Source organism: Dermacentor variabilis, chromosome 6, assembly GCF_050947875.1.
Source record: "Dermacentor variabilis isolate Ectoservices chromosome 6, ASM5094787v1, whole genome shotgun sequence".
Taxonomy (NCBI): domain Eukaryota; kingdom Metazoa; phylum Arthropoda; class Arachnida; order Ixodida; family Ixodidae; genus Dermacentor; species Dermacentor variabilis.
The window spans coordinates 182385017-182394903 of NC_134573.1; positions in this window are offsets into that span (position 1 = coordinate 182385017).

The window sequence follows — 9887 nt, forward strand, 5'->3', positions numbered from 1 at the left end:
TCAATCCCGACGGTTCCTTAAACGACGGCTTGGTAGGCTGCCGGATCCTCGGTACGCAGTTGCTGCTTGTGCTCGGCTGCACGAGCCTGTTCTTGTGTCCAAGCTGCAGCATCGGGACGACGTAGACGAGCTCGTTCCGGTTCTGCTCGCGGTGTTGCTGATCGAAAGCTGCCTGCTCCTCAGGAGTACATATGACGCGTGACTTACCCATTTCGGAGCCGGAGAGAAACTGCTGTGCACGCGCTCGGCTGCGACGGAGAGCAATGACGTCACTACTGGCCAAGCTATTCCAACACCACCTAGATAGCGCAAGGCCTTTTCACTTCGATCCATGAGGTCATGTTACCAGGGCCGACTGCCATAGAATGTAATGGGGATGCTCCCGGGCAGATAACAGTGATTTTTACGTCACCACTTTCATCACGCCACCCTTGTCGATGGGAATTTCTTGCAAGGTGAGGTGACATAATGCATAGGAGTAAATAGGCCTTGTGCTATCTAGGTGCTGTTGGCTAATAGCATGCTTCTTTTTCTCTCTCTTTTGAATGTTTTTTCGCGCATACATAGGGTTGCATCGGAGGAGCTTTCGGCGTACGGGCGACTGACAGACGGACGAACGAACGGACGGACAAAGCGGCTAGCCATGAACAGCTTCGTTGCAAAAGCAGCAAACGGCCGGGTCTCAGACCCAGAAGTGGCGCCCTTTAAAGAAATATTACAGTGAGTCTGTTCTTGCGACTACATGCGGTGGAGAATATCCATTGCAAATGTCGACAAAGACTTATTGAGGCAACAATTGGGGTTAGTGCAGTGAAATACAGAGGGATGTTGGGAATGTCAAGAATGATGTGTCTTCATAGTAGAGAGCGTGATAATTAGGCGCATTTTAGTAGAATGCTAAAATTACGGTAGTTGCGGATAAATTAATAGTGTGTTCAATGGTGCATTGTTCCACAATTATTGCGCCTACAAAGGTAGAACCTCATATGAATAAAGTGTGTTTTAAGATGAAACGTGTTGTAATATTGTCACAATTTGTGCATTAGTGACCCCTTAGAAAATTGTCACACTGCCTTCGCAGACTTTAAAGCCGTCCTTCGAGCCTTCGAGGTGTATATATATATATATATATATATATATATATATATATATATATATATATATATATATTGTTACGTTAAGCTGATGCGCAAGGATAGTTACAATATATTTATACGTCGGCCAACAGTGGCCAAGGTGGCGACCCTATAGCGGGAACACATCGTCTTCCTCCTATCCAGTACAGCCGCACTGTGGCGGCTGTTCTGTATCATGATCCCCGGCAGCAGACGCACCATGTCGGTGCTTAAGCTACACATCCGTGGTGAACGGCGCGTGATGGGGCTTTAGTCTCGCTACGTGAACGATGTCACTTGCAGCTGACGATGACGCTGAGGGGTCGGCGCGGACGATTTCATATGTGGCATCTGTCACTTGCCGCATCACATGGTATGAACCTGTGTAAAGCGACATCAGGTTTTTGAAAAGGTCGACACGGCGGATGGGCGACCATGTAAGCACCAGCGAACCCGGAGAAAAGCGCACGTCGCGATGGTGGCAATCACAGGGGCGTTGCTCCTGTGAGCTCTCTAGAAGGGTGCGGGCGAGCAGCCGCGCATGGTCGGCGCGTGCGATCGCGTCGCGGGCGTACACAGTGACAGAACGTGTGGGCAACGGCAGCAAGTTGTCCAAGGGCCACGCGGGTTCTTGGTCGTATAGGAGATAGAGGGATGAATAGCGGGCGGTGTCGGTGACGCAATCAAGTATACGCGAGCGTCATATATGGTAAATGAAGATCCCAGTCGTGTTGGTCGGTAGCAACGTACTTCGAAAGCATGTCCGGTGATGATTCGACTGAGACGATCCGTGAAGCCATTGGTCTGTGGGTGGTATGACGTGGTGAATTTGTGCTTTGTCGAAGAGGAGCGGAGGACGTCTTCGACGACTGCCCAGAGAAAGCTACGGCCACGCTTAGTTAGTAATTGGCGCGGAGCACCGTTCACCAAAGAAACGATGTCGTAGAGTAGAAAGCCAGCTACGTCAGTAGCCCAACTTGTCGGGAGCGCTGTTGTGATGGCGTATCACGTAGCGTAATTGTTAGCGACGGCTACCCATTTATTTCCGGAGTCCGAGAGGAAAACTCGGAAAAGGGGTTCGGGTGGGGCGTCGCTTCGCTCGAGACGTCCAGCTAAAAGCGCGGAAGACTGCTTCCGGCGCTGACAGGGCTCACAAGCGGCAACGTAACGCCGCACGTGGCGGGCGAGACCTGGCCAAAAGAAGCGACAGCGTACATGGCCGTATGCGCGCGAGACGCCCAAGTCCTTAGCCAAGGGAGCGTCGTGAAGTTGGCGCAGGACATTCAGACATAGGTATAAAAGGATGACTGCCAGAAGGTCAGGGCCGTCAACCACGGAAGGAGCGTCAGCGGAGGAGGAATGACGCATGCGCAGAGCGCCGAAGAAGAGAAATTAGCAGCAGACCGGCGTACCCGAGGTTATTCGCGTACAAGTTACGATGGGAGACAGACGTGTGCTGACAACGTGGTCGGCAACGGAAGTGCGTGCTGTTATCCGGTATGAGTAGGTCCGTGGGTCTAGTGTGTCCGTCACCCATGAACGCCTACAGATCGTGTATGGTGAAGAGGTCGTGTCTCAGGCCTTGAATAGCAGGCCACCGAGTTTTACCAGAGTGGTTTCTTCAAAGTGATTGCACGCTACGACAAGTGTCGCAATGTCGGTGACAAATATTCGGAAAAATAGTGCAAGGTGTATAGTTCATGATGGCATGGTGTATTTTTTTTTCAATAATGTTTCCGTGTGAAAATAAATGACGATACTAATTTCGGAACGTCTCTCGTATAAACGAAGATATACAGAGGGAGAGAAAAGGAGAGAAGTAAGAGGCGGAAGACGAAGAGGTTAACCAGAAGAGTGGTCTGGTTGGCTACTTTGCAGTGAACTGTGGGAAGGGAAAAATGCACAAGAGATCAGAAGAAAAGAAGATATGAAAAGAAGCTGTCTGTTAGAACTAGGAAGACAATTCGCAATGACTATTATTTATTTATTTATTTATTTATTTATTTATTTATTTATTTATTTATTTATTTATTTATACAATACTGCAGGCCTTGGTGTGGCGCAAGCCTTCCAAACCGCCCACACGCTTTTAAAGAACAAACTGGTGCTTTTATAGAAACTCGGGCTGATGTCGCCTGAGACCTGGATCCAAGAATTCTCTTTTCCGTAAGGGAACGGTTTTCAAGCTGGTCGAGTATGGTGCAGAGCGCTTTTGTTCGCGTGCGCTGAAACGAGGACAATCACAGAAAAACTGAACATTAATATCTATGTGCCCACGAACAGTACATTCGGGACTTGAGGCCATTCAGACGAGGAAGCGGCTGGCATTTGTGAATGCTGCTTCAAACCATAGTCGATATATGTGAGTTACGTTGCGTCCTGGCATGCTGTATGGAAGAAGGAGCTTTAGATGGGGTTAGATGGGGATCCAGGGAACAAAGGCACTAGTTTTTAAAGTCAGGCCAATTTTATTTGGCCATGTAAGGTCGTTTGCAAGCGTGCGAAGCTTTCCCGCGGCATCTGTTCTTGACATCATGATAGCAACGCAGTCGACACCGTGATGGCACATCGAGAGGCGGCATATCTCCGCGGTATAATTCCTATTACACCGCAGTGACTTGGCAGCCGTTGAAAGACGACGTATTGTCCTTGCTCAGTTGCCCGCGGTGGTCAATTTCTCTTACGTCCGCGACAGGATGTCCGTGGTGCCCGCGGCGCAACGCAGTGAACAAGCTGGACCACAGAAGACAAAGGACTTCACGGGTGCTTGCTGATTGATAAATTGAAGTGCTGCACGCGTGTAGTACTTAGTATGTTATATCATAGTTATAGTTATGAAAGTGTTATAATTGTTGATGTGAGATAACGGCATACTGTTCTACTCCAAGGTTCGCGCACATACACATGAGACACTCTGCGTTTGAGCTTAACTGCTACAACAATTTTTTAATGTTTAGAAGTATCGAGCTGATAACGCTATTCCTAAGCGGTTGCCTGTACAAGCCAGCCGCAGCAGCTGCGACAGTTGTGACTCTGCCCGGTACGCGATTGCACTGATGACTAAAAACCTGATTGATGGGTGCTAAAAAATGCTGTTTGAGGTGCCTATAATAGGTCCTCTAAAAGGTGCAGTTTAGGCAGGTATAGGCACTAATATTCCTTGCTTGCCAAATAGCTTTTACACTGCATTGCGCTTTTATGATAAGTAGGTTAGCACGCCCTGTTCCCTAACTATTTTTTATTTTTTAAAGACACAAAAATCGTACTGCTCAAGCGTGTGACCGTTAAAAGCACTGCTGCATGATTTCTGCCTCGACACAACAGGAAAAGAAATATGGAAGCAGTAGCAAATGAGCACCACGGCGAGGTTTCCTGGCCTAAAGTTGTGCCTTCGGTCACTCAGCGCATACGCAGAGAACGAGCTCTCAACATTCACAGATGTATAACCAAACGTTCAGTGGTTTCATGTCATCGAAGATTGACTGACACTTTCTGCTAACTCTTTTAACAACCAGTGTTTTCTTATAATCGCGAATCACTCGTGCACTACCACTAGGAGATTAAACTTCGAAGTCAGGCTTTAGACAGAAAATTCGAGGTTCTCAATCGCATCAGCCAAAAATTTTAAGTGCGCACGCAGATACGCCAACATTCTCTCCAGGACCCCCTCGCCCAGTACAGCTCTGCGCTATTGTCTCCTGCCAAACCATTGATTACATCCTTCACACTCGCAAAATTTCTGTGTTAGTGTTCGATTGCTCTTAGCCATGTATCCCAGCCTGTTCGAAATGTCTCAGACGGAAAAAGCACTTCCGACAAATCTTCACTGAGAGAGAGAGAGAGAAAATAATGCAGAGAAAGGCAGGGAGGTTAACCAGAGGTACTTCCGGTTGGCTACCCTGCGCAGGGGGAAGGGTTAAGGGGGATAAAAAGAGAAATAGAGTGGAAGGGGGAGATAGAAAGCAAGGGAGACAAGCACGAACAAAGCGCGTACACTACAGAGCGGTAAGGGGCGGCATTCTTATAGTCTGTAGCGAAGCCCCGTAGACCGCAAGAACCTTAATAGCGCGAGTAAGGCGTTCAACGCGGATGTTCTTTCGGAACATTGGCCTAAAGCTTTTAGTTCTGAAAGTGGACGATTGTCCAACTGTTCCAGTACTCTGCACATCACTTGTCTCTCAGCATTGTATCGTGGGCAGACACAGATAATGTGTGCGAGCGTCTCGTCGATGTTACATGTGTCGCACGTGGGGCTGTTGGCCATTCCTATGAGGAGAGCATATGAGTTTGTAAAGGCAACGCCTAACCACAGACGGTAGAGCATGGTCTGTTTACGTCGTGGTGATCCAGGTGGGAGGTGCATCCGTATGTCCGGAGACAACGAACACAACCGACACATGGTGAAAACATTTGAGTCCCTCAGGGGCAAAGTACACTCACGGGACATCAATCGCAGCTCAGCCGCAGCGTCTGTTCGCGAAAGCGGAATGAAGACTCGTTGACCACTTTCATGTGCAGATCGGGCGGCTTCGTCGGCGTGGTCATTCCCGCTGATGTTACAATGTCCTGGAAGCCACTGAAAGATTATGTTGTGTAACTCGTCATGGCTTTGATGATATATGTGCCGAATTTCTGAGGCCAGTTATTCATTGGCTCCGTGGCGCATTGGGCTTCGTATGCACTGAAGGGCTACCTTGGAGTCACTAAATACTGTCCATTGATGAGGTGGCTTCTGCTTAATGAAATCAAGTGCAGCACGGAGCACCGCGAGTTCTGCACCCGTCGATGTGGTGACACACGAAGTTCTTAATTTGATTTCCTCAGATTGTGCCGTAATGATGACTGCAGCAGCAGAGCTGTTGAGTTTTACTGAACAATCTGTGTATACATGTTGCCGGAATCTGTGCACGTTGTGAATGTGCTCCAAAGTTGCTTGTTTCAAAGCTTGCAATGGCGCTCCAGCTTTCTTTCTGATTCCTGGAATTGTCACTTGCACTTGCGGCCGGTGCAGACACCACAATGGATCTGACAATCGTGTAGCGGGCGTAAATTCTGATGGCAAGTAGGACTGATGTCTTACAATAGTTTTAGCAAAAGTTGAAAGTGGCCTTTTTGCTGGCAAGCAAGCAAGATGGTGTGAGGGAATCCGAGTCAGGTGTCGGATGTGTGCTCTCAGGACATCTGTATCAATGTAGACTGTCAAAGGAGCGTCTCGGGCTATGGCCACTGTCGCAATCGATGACGTAGTTTTGGGAACACCGAGACAAGTCCTGAGTGCTTGGGCTTGCACGCTCTGGAGTTTGCGAATATTCGTAGTGCAAGTATTTCCTAGTACAGGTAAGCTGGTACCGCAGGAAGCCCAATAACAGTGCTTTATATAGTTGCAACATTGACGGTACTGTTGCGCCCCCAGGACTTCTCGCCGAGAAACGCAAGAAGGTCAACAATGGCGGCCAAATGCTTTGTCATGTACGAGATGTGAGGGCTCCAAGACAAGTCTCTATCAATGATGACGCCCAGAAATCGGTGCGTTCGTCTATATCGTATAATTTGGTCATTATTCCGCAAAGCATCCGGGGTCATCGCTTTGCGAGCAGAAGCAACGAGTGCACATTTCTCAGCGGAAAGCTCCAGGCCTTGCCTTCTTAGGTATGTTGACACAGCCATTGAGGCTTTCTGAAGTCGTGCGCGGACTTGTACACGTGTCACGCCTGAAGCCCATATGCGAATGTCGTCTGCATATACGGAGAGTTGAAGGGTTTGTGGTAACGAATCAGCGAGACCAACGAGCACCAGGTTGAAAAGGGTAGGGCTGAGTACTCCGCCTTGCGGTACACCACGACTGGTATAGCTAGATGGCGTTGGTCCGTCTTCAATCAAAGTAAAGAAAGATCTTCTATTCAAATAGTTGTATATCCAGCGAATGGTGCGTCCACCAATCCCTACAGCTTCTAAGGCGTCCATAATTGCATAATGATCTACATTGTTGTACGCACCTTTAACATCAAGGAATAGAACCGCAGTGATTCGTTTCAGATGTTTCTGGTGTTGTACGTCTGTTACTAGGTCGATAACGCTATCTATTCACGAGCGGCCGCGTCTAAAACCAGCCATTTCCTCTGGATAGACGTTGTAGAATTCCAAGTACCATTCTAACCGTGTAAGGATCATTCTCTCCAGTACCTTGCCAACAGAGATGGCCAGTGCTATTGGACGGTAAGACGAAAATTCCAACGGGGACTTGCCAGCCTTGAGGAGTGGAACAAGCCGACTGGATTTCCACGTTGTGGGGACCAGGCCGTCACGCCATGATGCGTTGTATAGGCCAAGAAGGGCATCTCTGGCCTCTTGACTAAGGTTTGCAAGCACAGAGTATGTGACGCCGTCCTGTCCTGGTGACGAAAATCGCCTACACCCAGCAAGTGCGGACTCCAGTTCTTCGATGGAGAAAGGAGCGTCCATACGAGGATCTCGGGAGCAAGGGGGAACAATGGGAATAGGTGCACAAGGTGAATACGTGAGCGCCGGACCTGCGATCCTTGAGCAGTAATCTTCGGCTACCTCGACTTCTCGGTGTCCTTGATGTAGGGCTAGAGACTTAAATGAACGATGCTGTTGAGGAGCTGTTCAAGGTCCACGGATTGTTCTCCAGACAACCGACAGAGGTTTCCGTAGGTCGAGAGACTCAGAAAACGATTTCCAGCGTTGATATTGCAGTACAGCAAGGCGACGCTGAATTTTCTTTTGAATGCGTCTGGCCTCTCTAAAGTCGTAGAACGATTTAGGCCGTCTGTACCGGCGCTCCGCTCGCCGGCGGATTGCACGGAGGCTCAGTATTTCCGAATCAAAATCTGTGTATTTCTCTAATGGCCGAATTGAGCGCATAGCATCCTGCATAGCCTTGGCGATCTCAAATTCTAGTGTGGACGAAATGCCTTCGTGGCATGCGTCTTCCATAAGTGATTTAAACACGGGCCAATCAATTTTTTGTTTAAAATATGATGGAACGGTTTTGGTGAGGCCTTTTATATTCAGGTAGGTAGGAATGTGGTCGCTTCCGTGGGTTTCTATATCTGCGAACCAATGGACACAGCGAGTGAGGCATCGCGAAACAAATGCTAAGTCTAAACAACTACGGTACGTCCGGCCGTGCAGAAACGTGGAACTGCCATCATTTAGACAACAAAGTTCATGGTCGCAAGCAAAGGACACGAGGGTTCTTCCTTTGGAATTGATCTTTTTGCTTCCCCAAAGTGAATGATGCGCGTTGAAGTCCCGAACAAGAATCCATGGACCAGGTGTCGCATCTATAATGTCACTCAGTCTCTACCTATCGAAACGACTTCATGGAGAAAGGTAAGGGCCCACTAAAGTAAACTCAAGTTTTTGTTTTTTCACGGTCAAACACACATACTGATTAGTGTCATGTGACCGCACTGGATGAACAACGTAAGTCAGTTCACACCGTATGTGGATGATCACTTTGCTACTGTCAGTACAAGTCGATGACACATGAGGTTCATAGCCTGAGATCCAGACGGGTTTCTGTAACTTCGGTTCACAGACGACAACAATGGGGAATCGATTGATGAAAACGTAATGGCGAAAATCACTCCGGGATTTCAGGCCACGGGCACATTCCATTGCATAATAGATGCTTCCTTGACTTGTCTGAAGAATGGCTGACGCGGTAGAGCCATTGTACTTGCTACTCGAGGCTCGCAAGAACCGGATCCAAGCCATCCAGCACTTGTAGTGCACCTCGAGCAGGTGGCGTCTTCATGTCATTTATCAACACGCGAATGACTTTCATTAGAGATTTCATTATGGCGATTACTTGCTTGCGTTGGGGGACCTCGCACGTGATCTGTGCCCTCGTTGGTTCGTCGGTAGTCCACCGTCGACCTTTGTTGGGCTGGAAGACTTAACGTCGGAAGTGCAGGCCAGTCGTTTGCAGTAGAGGTATTCACTGCGTCATCAGACACCGTGTTGTTAGTGTGGGTGAGCGCCTTGGGAACACCAGCCTCAGGAAGTAGCGTCTGTCTTGCGACGGTATCAGTATTTCCAGTAGACGAGGATCGTCTACGGTGACGGCGGACACTACGCCGTGGCACTTTGGCAGCGGCCTCTCTGTGAGTTGAGTTGTCTCTCACCATTTGTTTTAGGACTTTCCGCTCTGTCTTGTGTCTCGGGCAGTCTTTCGATGATGCTTCATAGGGACCGGAGCAATTGGCACATTTGAATTGAGTCGCACGGCAAGCATCAGCGCTGTGCTGCTCAGAACATCTTGCGCACACGGTCGAATTTTTGCATATGCCGCTGACATGCCCGATATTCAAACAATTTTGTTCAAACAACCTGTTCTATACACAAGCTTTCCTCGTGTACAGAACAGGTAACTAATTTACAGCAGATGGCGTCATCCTTGGAACTAAGGCTAGATGACCTCGAGAATCGCTCCAGAAGGTCGAACCTCATAGTCTATGGTATGACAGAAAAAGAAGATGAAAATAACGAGTCGCTCGAGCGCTGTGTGAACAAAAAGGTTGTCAAAGATTCCCTGAAGTTGGATGAAGTCGCTATCGAACGCATCCACAGATTAGGTAGACCGGAAGAAAACAAAACAAGGCCAATAATACTGAAGCTTCTAGATTTCAGGGAAAAAGCGAAAATTTTGCGAAATTGTCACAAACTAAAGGGGACTGCGTTTGCCATCAGTGAAGATTTTTCACCCCGCGTTCGCGACATTAGAAGAAACTTATGGAAATACGG